The following is a 6,598-nucleotide window of genomic DNA, read 5'->3' on the forward strand; positions in this document are numbered from 1 at the left end:
TGTCACCCCCCTCCTGTCCACTGTCACCCCCCCTCCTGTCCACTGTCACCCCCCCTCCTGTCCACTGTCACCCCCCCTCCTGTCCACTGTCACCCCCCCTCCTGTCCACTGTCCCTTCCCCCTCCTGTCCACTGTCCTGTCCCCCTCCTGTCCACTGTCCCGTCCCCCTCCTGTCCACTGTCCCGTCCCCCTCCTGTCCACTGTCCCGTTCCCCTCCTGTCCACTCTCCCGTCCCCCTCCTGTCCACTGTCACCCCCCCTCCTGTAAACTGTCAACCCCCCTCCTGTCCACTGTCACCCCCCCTCCTGTCCACTGTCACCCCCCCTCCTGTCCACTGTCCCGTCCCCCTCCTGTCCACTGTCCCGTCCCCCTCCTGTCCACTGTCCCGTCCCCCTCCTGTCCACTGTCCTGTCCCCATCCTGTCCACTGTCCTGTCCCCATCCTGTCCACTGTCCCGTACCCCTCCTGTCCACTGTCCCCCCGTCCACTGTCCCCCCCGTCCACTGTCCCCCCCATCCACTGTCCCCCCCCCCCGTCCACTGTCCCCCCCATCCACTGTCCCCCCCTCCCCTCCTCCTGTCCACTGTCCCCCCCTCCCCTCCCCCTTTCCCCCCCTCCCCTCCCCCTTTCCCCCCCTTTTCCTCCCCTTTTCCCCCCTCTCCCCCTATTTCCCCCCCCCTTTTCCCCCCTTTCCCCACCTCTCCCCCCCTTTTCACCCCCTCTCCCCCCCTTTTCACCCCCTCTCCCCCCCCCTCTCTCCCCCCCTTTTCCCCCCTCTCCCCCCCACATTGTTATTGTAATTAAATGAGTAAACTTGTTTTTCACATTTTGATTGCCTAAGCAGAAAGTAAAGTTTCGATTCCTGTGAAAAGAGGGTATCTTACACAAAGAATCTCAGCCAATTATTGTAACAAATTTCTTGTGGGAGACAAACTAGGCGTATAAATGTTCGGTTGTATTATAACCTTGGATAGAACCTCACAGATAACATGTAACTATTCACACATTCATCAGACATCCTTATGCGTTCAACTTAGACAGTGTACACTGGAAGAGAGAAGAAATGGCAGGAGCTTCCACATTGCACAGCAATATACGTAAATCATACAAATTTATGATTTATGAAGCAATCGAGTCAACGCCACTGAAAAAGGCTACCGTGGGGGAAATCTATGACTTGATCCAAAACAAATATCCATACTACCAAGAAACAGACAATCAAAGAAATTTTAAAACTTCTGTACGTTTCACTTTATCCGCAAATGAATGTTTTGAGCGTGTCCCTCATCGTCAAGGTCAATGATACGGCTGCTGGCAGGTTGCTTCATCATTTAAACTTACCATGGAACATGGAACATATCTTCTGTTAAATAGCTTATTTTTTGCCTAATACCAGTTACATTGAAGCCTCACAGACTGTCGCGTCTGCTGATATACCTGCACCGTCCATTCATCAAGACGAGATGCAAGATGGACATAACTACTATGATATGTCTCCACACTTATATGGCCAATACGAATGTGGAGGTGAAAACAACCAACAACTGTACGTACCTCCGGACGTCTTGTTTCAAGAAGCCACTGCAGATCCATATGACGGCCTCACGGAGATGTGTCTGAATCAGGATTCAACGGTTGGCTCAACCATGGATGATACTGTTGTGCCTTCCTGGAGCGATTTGTTGCAGCCAAAATCATGTTTTGACTTCTACAAGAATGGTAAATACAAATTTCGTTATGCCTTTACTCAAATTATATATGTCACAAATATTATAACATAATCTGCATAATATACACAATTTGTTAGCCAAATGAGGGATACAGCGTTAACATTGCAGACAGCCTTACATGGAGCGTTCACAAATAGATTATTTCCTATAACAATAGACTACATGACGAACCATGAGTACACATTGGTGACGGAGTCCTAAATCATTCATTATTATCTATTTTAAACCATCTTTTCTAAATGTTACACTAACTGTAACACACACACACACCTCATTGTTTAGGCATTCAACATATAAAAACAATGTGTCGCCCACATGTGACGTGGGAAAGTGGTATGTCCCAAGGCGTCCTTAAAAAAGATGAAACCGAGTAAGGTGAAACGCGTAGAGTGACGTTGAGAGAGGATCCACAGCTGCCTCGCTGACCGGAACTGCCCAACCCGCTGACCGTCACATCCAGATCTGCTGGAACGCAGCCGTGAGACGCACGCCGAGCAGAGGAGAAGCAAACAGCTAACCGGAGGCGAGATCAATTGTGTATCTAAATGCCTAATAACAACTGAAATCATGTGAGTGTATTGTAATTCACTTACCATTCTAATACAGTTTTATACAGTCTGCACTATGTTTGGTTTTCTGTGCTTAACCATTTAAGGAATCCATACATACATCATTGCTGAAGTTGGTTCACTCGTCCTCAAAATTGAAGAGGCAATATCTAAAGATACCGTTACGCACACAGATCGATTCTCACTTTTGTGAGTATAACAGCTATAGACCTAAAGAAGATTTTTCACTTATAATATAACTATACTGCACCATTAGATATATATTTTTTGTTTCCACATGTTTTGCGCTTCCCTTCGACCACCACTTCTTCATACCTACCTGGGATTGAGAGAGCAATCCTGCTTTGGGTCACATCTGCATCAAAAAAGTTTGTTTGTATCACCACATTTATATTCACTTTGGTTATAAATTGTTACTATTGTGTTAACACATGTTTTAATTATAAATAGAGCGCCACTATTGATATATACCTTTTGCTAAATGTTACACTAACTGTAACACATACACACACACCTCATTGTTTAGCATTCAACATATAAAAACAATGTCACCCACATGTGACGTGGGAACGTGGTAATGTCCCAAGGCGTCCTTAAAAAGGTTACCGATGCAAGCCCCCCCCCAACCGACGTGCGCGCGTGAAACAGTATTGGCAGTGCCCGTAGCTTATTGTTACGGTCAGTGCATTGTGTCATGCGCGCGCGTCGGTGGGGCGGTGCGTGCACAGCGCTGGAGGCCAATGTTCATTCAGTGGGAGGGGTGTTTGCGTGCATTTCATGGTGCCTTAACATGACGTCACACGTCTTTTTGTCGCTCATTGGATGATCGTCCGCTTTGGCCGTGGGCACACGTCAGTTTAGAAAGTTTAGATATTTACGTGTGTAGAAGTGAATTTGTTTCGCTACCATATCATAACTTTCAGCCATGATATGCGTACTGCTAGCAGCACCATGGAGGGACATGTATTGAACGCATAGCGTAAACATCGTTTGGCGCATGCGCTAAGACTTAGTCCACACATTCGTGACGTGCGCGCGCAACAGACGTTGTGCGCGCACATTATTATGTATGCAGGCACCGGAACAAACATATCAGTAGTAATGCGAACACCGGCATTTGAAACATTACATTGTTCTGTATCTTTAGTTTGATCCTTGCAGTTTAAACATATACGTTACTTCTGCGTGAAGATCCACAATCATATAGAGATGTGTTAAGCGTTTTCATGCTGAAACATAGATAAATGTGCAATCTTTGAACATCATGTGTTTGCTGTATTTCACAGATGTCAAGGATGAATACATGGGACCAATGTATGATTTCAGATGGGCCAATTGTTATATTAGATGATTGTGACGCCTAGCGAACAACAATTATAATAAATATGTAACAATGCTTGCAATGATTTGTGCGCAGATTACGAATCACTACATAATCTAATCCTATTGTGCAAATATTTACAATGCACTTAACTATCATAATGATGTTGCTAAGCACTAAAGTTAGAACTTATATTGATAATTTTTTAATTTCTACTAACATTATATGTATTGGCATGTGATATACTGTATGCAACCAACATTATCACTCAGAAAACACATTAATCTACTATATATTATAATCTCACGTGTGACTAGTCAAAGAATGTAAATGCTACATAACTCGTAGACATTGTATCTGAACGTACACAATAACAATAGGGAGGTGATAGAAACTTTTTTGTCGTGTCAATGTTATATTATCAGCTAGGTTGTAGTGCTAACCTAACATGCATGAGCTAATTAATGTTATGTACAGATCATGAAACCATGAACATTTGTGTGTACATTTCATTCACACGATTATCTATAGTTTAGTGTTATTATTTAACGTTAAACACATACATAGCTAAGTGACGCCGATGAGAAAAAATACATTATTATGTAGGTTAATATTATTTCATGTAGAAATACATGCATCACACAAAAAAAGAAACACACACACACACACTATGTTGATGAAATGTGTGCGTAGCTAAATGTATACTTCATTTATGTTCATATGTTGACAGTTGTTATAAAGGATCATGATCATTATTCACATGACATGGATATAATTGCATTCTCTTCACAGGTATGTTCCTGATGTTGAAACCCTCTGTATAAGACTGAATCTGGCCTTGTTGAATTGATATATAAGTTAATATGTTTGAATGTAAAAAGTTTTTTTTTTTTTTTCCTCTTAACTCTGTGCTGTTAATTGACCAAATGGAACAAGCTGACTGATTGGGGAGGGGGAGGATCATGTGACTTTTTTTTGTGTATAATACTAACACCTTCGCTGCATTGGGCAGGAACTGCATTAGGCAGTGAGGCATTTAAAGTGAGCTTTTTAAGTGATAAAAACAGTTAGACTACAGTTTGACTAGAGGTGACTGGGGACTGGATCTACTGCACACACTTTTACTCAAGACAACAAACGGTAAGCTATTCAGATCACACTATGATCCCAAGCTTGTTAGCCTGCATAGTTTAACCCCCCACCCCTTTACAACATCTTTCACTGCAGCCTCTCCCAAAACTGACTGCACAAAACACTGAAACCCTGAATTGACCCTAGCATTGCAATGCAGCAAAACACTTGAAAAGGTACAGGCCCACCCCTGCTGTTTAGTCTGCACACTCTCACTCTGCTCACAACAGCTCCTTGCAGCACTGCCTACCTCTGGCATCATGAACCTGCTATGTCTTCTAACTTTTTTCTTTCTCCTGGCCTCATGGAGATGTTACTCCCTCTATCCACTACAAACTCCTCCATCCTTGCCCACACCCAACATCACCATACACCCTGGACTACTCAAAAGCCTTGCACTATCTACTGAATGTTGGCGGAGAACTCTAAAAACCAGCACACCAACCACTGCTCACTCTAATGGAAAACACCACAAATTTACAACTTGCAAACAACTACCCAAATTTCTACTCATACTATTACTCTCTCTAGCAGGTGATATTGAAACTAACCCAGGTCCTCCCATTTCAGCTCTGTCCCATGCCCCTGAGAATTCCACCTTTAAATTCCAAAAAGGGCTATCTGTCGCCCATATAAACATCCGGAGCCAGCTGCCCAAACTGGATGAACTAAGGGCATGGTGCCTTATGCATAAACCCAAAGCCATCATTCTTATAGAAACATGGCTATCCTCTAAAACCCCTGATGCAAATATCGCTATTCAGGGATACTCCATTTTTAGGAGAGATAGGTCAAAGAGAGGAGGAGGGGTGTTATTTTATATTGCAGACACCTTACAATTTACACTGTTACATTGCCCACCAAGTCCACCCTCTTTTGAAACTCTAGTTGGCAAAATCTGCCTCCCCTTTTCTAAGCCCATCTTGCTTGCTGGCATCTACCGCCCCCCTAAAGCCCCTCTACAATCCTTGACTGATATCACCCAATTTCTTGCCTCCATTTCCTCTCTGAATGAGAAGAGTGAGCTGCTAGTTCTAGGGGATTTCAACTTCAATTGGCTTGACCCTAAAAACCACAAAATCCAGATACAACTCAAGTCACTTAACCTATCGCAACTCATTTCCCAACCCACACGAATAAACCTGAAGTCGCATAACCATTTCTTGCTAGACTGGATTCTCTCCTCAAACCCCAGCAGAATCCAATCCTCTGGCATCCTTCCTGATATTTTCAGTGACCATGCAATAGTGTACTGTGTAAGGAAAATTAAACCGCCCCATTCAAGCCCTAAAGTTCTCCTCACTAGAACATTAAAAAACTTTAACCCACAACAGTTTCTGGATGACCTTACCAACTGCCCATGGCACAGAATCGATTTAATTCCCGACCCTGACTCTGCGCTCGACTATTTCCAATCCGAGTTCTTAAAACTCTGCGATACCCATGCTCCACTACGCAAAATAAGGGTACGGGGGGCCCACCTTCCATGGGTTACACCTGACCTTATAGCACTCTACCAGTTCAGGGATGCCTTGTGGAAAAGCTACAAAGTAACTGGCACTACCAAGGATCTCAATCACTACAGATGCCTGCGGAACGTGTGCACAAGGCAAACAAGGTATGCAAAAGCACAATATTACTCTGACAATCTCCACCAAAATACATCAAACCCAGGTAACTTCTGGAAGGTTATCAACAATATATTCCAGCCTCCTAACCATCAACAACCAAGTAATATCACTAAGGGGGATATTACTCTGACAAACCCCACTGACATTGCAAATGCATTCAATGATTACTTTGTGGGGTGTGCCACTAACTTATTAGCGAAACGCAGCACAAACCCC

Source organism: Ascaphus truei, chromosome 5, assembly GCF_040206685.1.
Source record: "Ascaphus truei isolate aAscTru1 chromosome 5, aAscTru1.hap1, whole genome shotgun sequence".
Taxonomy (NCBI): Eukaryota; Metazoa; Chordata; class Amphibia; order Anura; family Ascaphidae; genus Ascaphus; species Ascaphus truei.